The following is a 12,118-nucleotide window of genomic DNA, read 5'->3' as shown; positions in this document are numbered from 1 at the left end:
TTTTGTTTGAACTTAGGAGGCACTTAGCCTTGAATCCTGCCAGTCCAGGTTTTTTTTGTCTTGTTTTGCAGAGGAAGATTCTCCCCGAGCTAAAAGCTATTGCCAATCTTCCTCCTTTTTTTTTTCTTTTTCTCCCCAAAGTCCCAGTGCGTGGTTGTATATCCTAGTTGTAACCTGTTCTAGTCCTACTGTGTGGTCTGCCCCCACAGCAGGGCAACTGGCAGACCGGGTGGTGTGGTTCTGAGACTGGGAAGTCAGCCTGGGCCACTGAAGCAGCGAGTGTTGAACTTTAGCCACTAGGCTGTCAGGGCCGGCCCCCTGGCTAGTCATTTTTTTGGTGGTAGATCTTTAATCATCTTTTTGATCTCCTCTATGGATTTAGCTCTTCCACTTCTTAGATAAATTTGGAATTATTTGTTTATTTTCTGCCCCAAATCCTCCTCTTTTTTGCTGAGGAAGACTGGCCCTGAGCTAACATCTGTGCCCATCTTCCTTTACTTTGTATGTGGGACATCTGCCACAGCATGGCTTGACAGGCAGTGTGTAGGTCCACACCCTGGATTCAAACCCATGAACCCCGTGCCAGCAAAGCGGAACGTGTGAACTTAATCACTGAGCCACCGGGCCAATCCTTGGAATAATTTATATTTAGCTGATATATTGTTTGGTGAATATGTTTATGAAATTTCCCTCAAATTATATTTTCTTATTATATTATAATTTATTCTTATTTTTCTTTTAACTTAATATTCTACCTTGTCTGACACTCACGTTAACACCTACTTTCTTTTTGTTTGACATTGCAGAGTATCTTTTGGCCCATTCCAATGTTTTCAACCTCTGTATATCTCTTGTTTAAGTGTGTCTGTTATTCAATAATTCAAAATGACAATTTACCTATTTTGGGGGGATAATTCATCCCTTTAACATTTTAGTGTGAAATTTATGTAGGTGATTTATTCCTATGTCTTACCTCATGCTATTTATTTTACTTAGAGATGTCTTTCTTTTCTCTTTGTTTCTTATTTTTGCTAGCTTGGTCTTCTACTCATCCTCTTCCCCCCATTTAATATGAGAGTTCTTCTGAACTTTATTTCATCAATGTTTATCTTCAGTTTCATGGGGATCATAGTCATATGTGTATGTTCTATTATTTTCTGGAAACACACTGTTAATTTTTAACCTCATCAGAATGCTTTATTCTCCCTGTCTCCCCACAACACGCTGAGACCATTAGAAGACTTTGACTTTCCAGAGGCTTTATTTTCTGAAGCGATTTCCTTACCCTCAAAATGCAAACTGGACTCTACGTAGTGACGTCTCAGGAATCTGTAGAGGAGGAAACACACCAAACCTCATTCTTATGCTGAGAGAGATGTGACCCCCTCATGTCATAGGCTCATTAGAGTGTAACGTACATTACCGCCTGCTGTGATTTTGCAATCACAAATTCAAATCCAAGACACGTGAGTCTATACCATCGCAGGTCATAGCGTGACGGTACCTTTGGTAATTGTTTGATTTCACTGAACTTGTTCGCAGAGTACAACATAGTTAGACAACTATTTCACAGTTTCGTTGCAACTGAATGCTGAGGTATTGAAAGATTTTACATAAAAAGCAAGTTTTAAGACTATAAAGAGACATAATTTCCCTGAAGTATCAGTGTAACAACATATTCATATATGTTTTGTTAAAGGGCAGGTTGCTACCCGTCCACTGAGGCCCCACATGTTAAGCAAATAATTCAGTACCAATAAGTCAATTCAGGTAATATTGTTTTCTAAAGACTGACACCTGAGCTGACATCTGTTGCCAATCTTTTTGTTTTTCTTCTTCTTCTTCTCCTCAGAGCCCCCCCAGTACATAGTTGTACATTCTAGTTGTAGGTCCTTCCAGTTGTGGCATGTAGGATGCCGCCTCAGCATGGCCTGATGAGCGGTGCCAGCTCTGCACCCAGGATCAGAACCCGTGAAACCCCGGGCTGCTGAAGTGGATCGCACAAACTCAACCACTCAGCCACGGGGCCGGCCCCTAAGCTACTAGTTACAACTTTATTTTTGCAGAAAAATAATTTGTTTTAGTTAAGCTAGCCTACCTTTATTTAAGCTTTTAGCATCTATATGTGAATGACAATAGGTCTGAAGTCACAGAGGTCACAGAACATCAAAGGATTATATTTCATGAATTGAAAAATCCCCTAACAATGTTTTCATATAGTATTTTTTTCTAGAAAAAATTGTTTGAAGTAGTTATACTTCTAATTGTTTATTTTTAGAAAATAAAACATTCAACAATACATAGAGTATGGGGCTATTTTCTGACAGGTATGGTAGTTTTCTTGGGAATTGTAGAATTGTATATTTATTGGCAAAGATTAATTGATCATATATTATGTGCCAACAGTGTATATAGAAATAAGTACAATGGAGTTTGTTACTCCTGGGAGTTTGCAATATCTATAGAGAAAAATCAAGAAACCAAGGAATGGAGCAGAGTGGTCACGTAGAAAGAGGGCAGACCGGGAAAAGCTGGGGCTCGAGTCAAGTTTTGATATATCAAGAAAATAAGGGAAAGCCACGGGGCTTCATTCCAGTAGAAGCATCAGCAGATGAGAAAGCTCAGAGGTTTGGAAAAGCTTGATACATTAAACGAACTGCAAGTCACGTTTTATGACTGACGTGAGAGTGTGTTGCATGATGGTCAGTGTTAAAGGGTACAAACAGAAAAGTGGGCGGGACCCAGCAATGACGGGCGCAAGCTGTTAGACCAGCAGTTCACAAACATTTTTGTCCCAGTGACCCTTCAGCGAAGGCTCCCAATCTGCATTCTCATAAAGGTCTTGTCATCAACTTTTATGGTCCCCTTAAATATAAACAGAGAGATGAAGATCACCAGATACTTGAGGAACTCTTCAGTGTGAAAAATACAGGACTCCAAAGCGTTTTTGGTTACGTGTCTTATATATCTACTGTTATTTATCATATTAGAATTTATGCCAGAAGTTTTAAAAAATATTTATTAATACATTGGAAAATAAGGGCAGGAAACCCATTTAATGTTACATAACTAACATTTTTTTGTGAAAGATAATTATAGTTCCCAAAGCAAAACAATTAACGAGATAAGTTTTACATTTTTGCAAATCTCTTTGATGTCTGGCTTAATAGAAGCCAGCTGGATTCCCATATATGTTTCTGCCTTCGCTATGTTATTTTGGCTGAAGTAAGGCAGAAAATCCAGCCTCACAAGATAAATAGTTAGAAAAGGCTCTTAATAGCCTTTTCAGATAACGGTGGGTATTCTTTTTGGAACTACATCAAAACTCAAGAAGTGGGTGGGAAGACGTAATATTATTAAAATGGCAACACTCCCCAAATTAATCTACAGATTCGCCTCCATTCCTGTAAGAATCACAACTGGCTTCTTTGTTAAAATTGACAAGCTGATTCTAAAACTCATACGAAATTTCAAGGGCCCCAAACTAGCTAAAACGATCTTAAAAAACAAAGTTGGAAGACACATGCTTCTCGAGTTCAAAACTTGCTACAAAGCAACAGTAATAAAGATGGTGTGGTACCGGGATAAGGTAGACATGTACGCCAGTGGGATAGAATTGAAAGTCCGGAAATAAATCCATGTATCTGTGGTCAACTGGTTTTCAACGGCAGTGCCAATATCATTCAGTGAAAGAAAGGATGGCCTTTTCAACAAATGATGCTGAGACAAGTGGATGGCAAAAGAACGAAATTAGACCCTTAGCTCATACCATATCCAAAAATTAACTCGAAGTGAATAAGACCTAAACGTAAGAGCTAAACTATAAAACTCTTCTAAGACCAAAAATAGGAATAAATCTTCATGATTTGGGGTTTGCCATGGATTCTTATATATGACCTCAAAAGCACAAGCAACACAAGAAAAATTGGAAGAATCAGACTTTATCAAAATTAGAAACTTTTGTGCCTCAGACGACACTACCAAGAAAGTGAAAAGACAACCCACAGAATGGGAGACATTTTTGCAAATCACGTAACTGATACAGGACTTGTATCTAGAATATATTAAAAACTCTTACAGCTAAATAGCAAAAGGAAAACTAACACAATTTAAAAATGGGCAAAGGATCAGAATAGACTTGTCTCCAAAGAAGATATAGAAATGGCCTATAAGCGCATGAAAAGATTCTTGACGTTGTAAGTCATCAGGGAAATGGAAATCAAAACCACAATAAGATACTACTTCACATCCACTAGGATAGCTATAATCAAAAAAACACAGGACAAGTGTTGATCAGCTTGTGGACAAATTATAACCCTTATATACTGCTTGTGGAAATCTAAAATGATACAGCCACTCTGGAAAACAGACTGGCATTCATCAAATAAGTATACGTACAGTTACCACGTGATCCAGAAATTCCATTCCTAGTGAAACACTCAAGAAAAATATAAACATATGTCCACACAAAAACTTGTACGTGAATGTTTAGAGCAGTATTTTTCACAATAGCTAAAAGGTAGAAACTGCCCAATGGTCGATCAATGGATAAACAAAATGTGGTATATTCATCCAATAGAATAATATTTGGCCATGAAGGGAGCGAAGTACTGATTTGTGCTACAACATGGATAAACCCTGAAAACATTGTATGAAGTGAAAAAAGCCAGATACAAAAGGTTGTATATCGCATGGTTCCATTTATATGAAATGTCCACAACAGGCAAATCCACAGCAACAGAAAGGACACTAGTGGCTGCTTAGAGCTGGGGGTTGTTGGGGCAGGAGGGGGATGATAGATGAAGGTGTAAGACTTCTTTTTGCGGTGACAAAAATGTCCTAAAATTGACTGTAAAGGTGGTTTCACATATCTGTGAATGCACTAAAAGCCACTGCATTGTATACCTTAAATGTTTGAATTGTATGGTATGCCAATTATATCTGTGAATAAATTTGTTTAAAAAAGCTCAACGAGTGGAAAGTAATTTCTTAAAGGTTAGGGGCAATGTGGAACCTGTCGACGAAAATAATCCATAACCAATCTATAAATGAAAATTTGGGTGAGTTTATTCTGAGCTTAAATCTTAGGATTATAACCCGGGAGAGTCTTTCCACAAAGGAACAGAGCACTCCAAAGAAGTGGGGGTACACAGGGTGGTTATATACCCTCAAAGAGGGTGTTTCACATATGATTGAAATGTCCCTCCCACAATAGTCACAAGATTGCCCTGTCGGCACAGCACTTGATGGACACAGCAGGTAGTGGTCTGCTATCTTGGTGGGCGTAGCAGGAGGCAAGCCTATTGTCTTGAGCTGGGCGGTCACAGGTGAGCGCAGCAACCAGTTTCTAGCCTAAGGAAAGATGCTTAATCCTTAAGGAGATGCCAACATTGGGAGGGGGAGGGAAGTTGCACCTTTATCTCAAGGGCCTTTGTTCTTGCCATAGGAATATCTAAAGCAGATATACAATGCATGCTCAACGGCCTCGGTCAGGCCCTTTTGGAAAGACAAGGTCAGGCCGAATTAGGTTTACACCAAATGGCTTCCTCATATTCTCCAATATATCCTATTACTTGCCATTTTTATTTGTCAAACCTAAAACCGGTTCAGTAACCATCGCTTACTTTGCAACATAAAATCCATTGATCTATCTGAACTCTGAGTGGTTCTTTTACCGAAGCGTGATTTTGACCCTGCAGGTAGCCTAGAAGGAGAAGTGTCCCCAGACTACAGTTGAAAAACTGCTGTGTTTGGTCACAGAGTTCAAACTTCAAAGAGGGACAATCTGGTTTAAAAAAAAATAGCCTTCCTTCAGATCTTCTGAGCTTTGGGCGTAAACTCTTCTGGCTGGGTTCAAAGTAACCTGCAAACTCTATCTTTTTCAGAGAGAGTCCGTAAACATTTACATTTCTATCCGTCTAGCGATAACAATTACATATGCGCATGAGACACGGGTCAATTAAGGAGACTAGTGAGGCTGGAAAGGAACATTTTTTGGAAAAATAACTGCATGGTTTTACAGAAATTCTGGGGGCGCACAGGAGAGGGAGCATTTAATAACATGAGGAAGCAAGCTGTCTGAGTCCAGGCAGCTCTGGAAATCTGACTCTGCAGAGTTGGAGAAAGGAAAGCCAGGCGCAGTATCGTTCTGCAGGCAGAGTGCAGGAAGCTCCGACTTCGTGTTCACGAGGCACGGGAGAAACAGCTTCCTCAAGCAGTGAAAGAATGGTTTGGGGTGCAAGTGATTAGCCTCGTCATAAATGAATGCTCTCGCTTACCCAAAAGGTAGAAATAAATAGTTCTTACTTACAGCTGACGCTTAAATTAGGGGTGAATTTTGGACAACTTTTAATATAGCAAGTTATGTATTTTTGTGTATATATAGTCATGAGAACAACAAAATTGGGCACAACAAACTGGTCTACGAATACGTTTTCCTGGAGCAGGCAGGACAGAGGATGGGCGGTAGAAGGAAGATACAGAAGTTTGGGGGACCGTTGCATGCCAGCGCCTGACCACTCAAGGGGCAAACTTTCCCAACCATTTTGCCAGAAACATAGTGTCCCAGGTGCCAAGAAACTTCCTACGATCTCCTGTTTCAAAGCCGACCTTACTTATGTTTGATTGCACTCATTTATGCTTTCAAGTCACCCTGCATCACTCAAGACCAGGCCTTCAAGGTACATTCACACTCATCTCTGGTTTCTGTGCTCATCTGATCCTGGCCCAAATAACTTAAAGGTTAATTTAGAGTTTCATCTTGTCACTTGAATTTGTTTCTTAATGAGTCATTCTTTCAATAAATATTTATGGACTATTTATAGAGTGTTATGATAAACAGCAAGCTTGCTTTTGTTCTCTCAACAAAACACACTTGTAAAACTTTTATCTTAGGGGAAGACTATAAATGGGTGGATAGGCACGTCACAAATAGACATGCGTAACAGTTCTTAACTTCAAAGAAATAACTGCTAGATAACAAAGGGTACTATTACTGAAAAGGAGCAGCACACTGCCCTCTTTCTAGAACATGCTGATTCCTATAAAGAAACTTTCAGTATAAGATCGGCTGCTCTTGAGTCGCATTACAGAAAGACTTAATTGTTAAAGTAATCAAAGATACTTTGTGTAGAGCTCTCATTTGTGAAGGCGGGAGCCAGAGCTTGGGCCTAAAGTCCAATGCTTTTCAAAATGAATTCATATCCACGTTAGTTTTTCTGAGAAAAGAAATATGACTTTGTAATGTTGAATGATATTCTTTAACTTCTATAGGTCTTAATGTCTTATTTGAACTCCGTACTCTGGCTTTCGTGATTCAATAACTCTATCAACCAACTCTCAGTTTGCTTCCAGCTTTTGTATTCGACACTTCTCCTGTCAAAGTAGAGACATAATTTTTTAATACAAAAAATAGCAAAAACAAGACAAAACGAAAAACACATTGTGTGTTTCTCTGAAATTAAATAGTACCCTTTTCTGAAGAGTAAACTTATTGGGCAGCCACTGAAGGTGCTGTTGTAGTCATGATGTGTTGCTGTTGTTCAGGATGCTCCAAGAATGCAATTTCAGGTTTTTATGGATATTATTTTTCAGAAGTGTGCATGCGCTGTGTTTATTGGGAGGGTGCATTCCGTCTGTTTACATACCTACTTGCTCAGATGATGATATTACAGCGATGCTATAAAAGGTTTTGATATCAAGATTTTAACTAAAAGGACATAGAAACACTTCATGAGCTGGATTAATTTTTCTTTGGTTTCTTTTGTCAAAGCTAAAAAGAGAGGACTACAAAACAGAATCTTGGCTGGTGAAATGCCAGACAGAGCTACGCACGCCAAACACCAGGAGTGACTGTCACGCTGAAGGACTGAACGCCCCTGTAAAATTTTCTCCATTCCTTCCATTTATTTCTTTGATGCATGCCCATTATTTTGCACGAACATGCAAGGTGGAATGTAAACTAGAGTCATAAAATCAAGGAATTCATATCTGAGACCTCTTAATTTTAATAATGGGCATCCTGGACTAGCTAGTCAATGTTAGATCTCTTTGTCCACATTTTCCTCAGACAAATATATGAAGTTTTATATTTCATTATACAGATGTAATTTTACAGACCTTATTAGGGTGGTGTACAGCATGGTGCCAATTTGAATTTCTTTTCTAATAAAACCTTTCTTTGACCTTTTAATTTTTATCTTATGAAGGAAATGATTGTGAAACGACCTGAATTAATACATTGCCCTCAGGTAACTATGTTATTGATGTCTTTTAAACATTGTTTTGTCCTTTAGGGAGGCAGCAAACTACTATTTCAGTTCTTTTTTCCTGTTTTCCCATTAAATGATTAGATTGGCCTCCACCCCAGCGTGCTTATCAATGGCGTGTTGAGGCGCTGTCATCTAGACTAGTTAGTGAGATTCAGCTCTGAAATCGTGGAACCACAGCTGATGCAACTCTTGCCTCTGAAGATACCTGCCAGAAAATATGTTCAAGGTTGTTCCATAAATAGCAGAGCTTTTTCCTGCATGGTCTTTAACAGGAGCTTAAAATGGATCTATAGAAGGCTGCGTGGATTGAGCAAGAGGAAATTTTAACCAAGTCATTAATAGCTAATGATGTGAACTGTAGGCCACTGACCCTGATCCATCACAGGAGGAAGACGACAGCAAGGCCAGATCAAGGCAAGGGGACGTGGCTGCCTTCACGGCAGCATCTTCTCACTTCTTGCCTCGTATATTTGTTATTTCAATGGTAGATAGAATTTACAGGGTCAGTGACTATCCTTTTGGTTTGTTTATATACAGACACCCACACATATGTATGTTTATATACATATATTTATATTTACATATTATTTCTAATAAACTCTTCTGAATTTATTGTTGTTTTCCTGTGTTTTGCATTATTCCGAATAAATATAAAATATCCTAAATATTCCTCTTTCCAAATATTTGTTTAAATGTACCACACTAAGAATCAGATATCTGACAACCAACTTGCATCCAGAATGGATACAGAGCTCTCAAAACTCAATGACAAGAAAACAAACAACTCAATAAATATAGTCAAAAGATTTGAAAAGATGCTTCACCAAAGAAGGTAAATAAGCACCTGAAAATATGCTCAAGATCATTAGCCATTGGGGAAATGCTGATTAAAACCACAATATATCACTAGACATCTAGTCTCACGTTTAAAATTTAAAAGATTGATCAAATGTGGGGAGGATGTGGAGGAAGTGGAACTCACGTGCTCTGCTGATGGGAACGAAAATAGTACAAACACTTTGCGAAACTCTCTGTCAGTTTCTTAAAAATATTAAACATATACCCACTACATGATCCAGTCATTCCATTCCTAGTGTTTAACTCAAGAGAAATGAAAGCTTATGTTTATACAAATACTTGTACAAGAATGTTTGGAGCAGCTTTATTTTTTTTAATAGTCTTAAACTGGAAACAATCCAAATATCCGTCAACAGGTGAATGCATAAACGCATCATAGTTGATCCATACAATTGGATACAATTTATCAATAAAAAGGAACGAGCTATTGATACCTGTAGCAGCTTGGAATAACCTCAGAATATTTATTTCAAGTGAAAAACACACAATAGTGTGTGCTGTATGATTCTGGAAAGTTCTGGAAAATGCCAATGAATCTATGGAAAGCACATCATTGGTTGTCTGGGGACAAGGGTGAGGGATGTAGGGAGGGGTGGGGTGGAGGATTACCAAGGGACACTAAGACTTTTGGGTGATTAAATTAATTGTGTTCATGGTTTCACGGATAAATATACAGGTCAACACCCAGGAAATTGTATACGTACAAGTGTCCTGGTTATGGCATGTCTATTATAGCTTAATAAAGCTTTTGAAAAATGTGTGCTCCTTAATCCTACAGGAAATGTATTCTTATGAGTAAACACAGGTGGACAATCAATAAAGACCTGGAAGAGATCAGAGGCTCCCATGTTTGAACTTTGTCCTCAAGTTGCTTTGTATCAAGGCTATTTATTTTTATTTTTACTTTTATCATTTTTCATATTATCATTCTCTTTTACTTTTGCTAATCAGACAGGTAACAAGTAACCTGATAAGTAATCTGATCAACATCTCATTGCTATTTACTTTCTATTTTCTTTTTTTAAATTGTGGTAACATTAGTTTATAACATTATGTAAATTTCAGATGTACATCATTATATTTCGATTTCTGTGTAGATTACATCATGCTCACCACCCAAAGACTAATTGCCATCGATCACCACACACATGTGCCTAATCACCCCTTTCGCCCTCCTCCCTCCTTCCTTCCCCTCTGGTAACCACCAATCCCATCTCTGTCTCTATGTGATGGTTTGTTGTTGTTTTTATCTTCCACTTAGAGGTGAAATCATATGATATTTGACTTTCTCTGTCTGACTTATTTCACTTAGCATAATACCCTCAAGGTCCATCCATGTTGTCACAAATGGCAAGATTTCATCTTCTTTTATAGCTGACTAGTATTCCATTGTGTATATATACCACATCTTCTTTATCCTTTCATCCCTTGATGGGCACCTAGGTTGCTTCCAAGTCTTGGCTATTGTCAATAGTGCCACAATGAACATCGGGGTGCATGCATCCTTCTGTATTTGTTTTTTCAAGTTTTTTGGATAAATACCCAGAAGTGGGATAGCAGGATCATATGGTAGATCTATTCCTAATTTTCTGAGGACACTCCGTACTGTTTTCCACAGTGGCTACACCAGTTTGCACTCCCACCAGCAGTGTATGAGAATTCCCTTCTCGCCACATCCTTTCCAACACCGGAAGAAATGATTGATAAGCTGAATCACTAAAATTAAAAACTTGTGTTCTGTGAAAAACAATGTTAAGAGAATTAGAAGACAAGCCACAGGCTGGTAGAAAATATTTTCAAAAGACACATCTAATAAAGTACTGTAATTCCTGATTTATAAAGAACTCTTAAAACTCAACAATAAGAAAACAACCAACCTGATTAAAAAATGGGTCAAGATCTTAACAGACACCTCACCAAAGAATGAATAGAGATGGAAAATAAGCATATGAAAAGGTGCTCCACATCTTATGTCATCAGGAAAACGCAAATTGAAACAAAGAGATGCCTCTGTACACCTATCTGGATGGCCAAAATCTGAGATGCTGACACCACCAAATGCTGGCAAGGATGTGGAGCAACAGGAACTCTCATACATGGCTGGTGGGAATGCAAAATCATACAGCCACTTTGGAAGACATTTTGGCAGTTTCTTACAAAACTAAACATGGTCTTACATAAGATTCAGCAATCACACTCCTTGGTATTTACCCAAAGGGACTGAAAACTTACATCCTCACAAAAACCTGCATGCGGATGTACAGAGCAGTTATATTTATAATTGCCAAGACTTGGTGGTAACCAAGGTGCCCTTCAGTAGCTGAATGGATAAATAAACAGTGGCACATCCAAACAGTGGAATATTATTCACTGCTAAAAAGAAATGAGCTATTAAGCCGTGAAAAGAGGTGTAGAAACTTTAAATACATACTAATAAGTGAAAAGAAGGCAATCTGAAAAGGCTACATACCGTGTGATTCCAATCATGTGACATTTTGTAAAAGACAAACTATGGAGAGAATGAAAAGATCAGTGATTGACAGAGGTGGGGAAGGAGCAGAGGGGTGAACAGGCAGGGCACAGAGGATTTCGGGGCAATGGAAACACTCTGATATTATAATGAGGCGTGCATGTCATCTTACATTTGTTCAAACCCATGGGATGCACATTAGCAAGAGTGAACCGTAGCGGACTCTGGATGATGCCAATGCAGGTTCAGCCCTGGTAACAAATGTACCATTCTGGTGAGTGATGTTCAAAAATGGGGGAGGTTATCCATGTGTAGGACAGGGGGTAAATGGGAAATCTCCAGACTGTCTTCCCAATTCTGTTGTGAATCTAAAACTGCTCTAAAAATATAAAGTCTTTTAAAAAAAGGATATTAATGTTGCATTAGTATGCTGGATACAATTTGTAAGAAAAGACTGAGAATCGAGGAGATAATTTAGAAAAGAGACAGGATCAAATGGAGGAAGGAACGGCTGATAATG

The sequence above is a fragment of the Equus przewalskii genome, chromosome 4 (genome assembly GCF_037783145.1).
Source record: "Equus przewalskii isolate Varuska chromosome 4, EquPr2, whole genome shotgun sequence".
Classification (NCBI taxonomy): domain Eukaryota; kingdom Metazoa; phylum Chordata; class Mammalia; order Perissodactyla; family Equidae; genus Equus; species Equus przewalskii.
The sequence above is the reverse complement of the archived record's forward strand: the minus strand, read 5'-3'. Positions refer to the sequence as shown.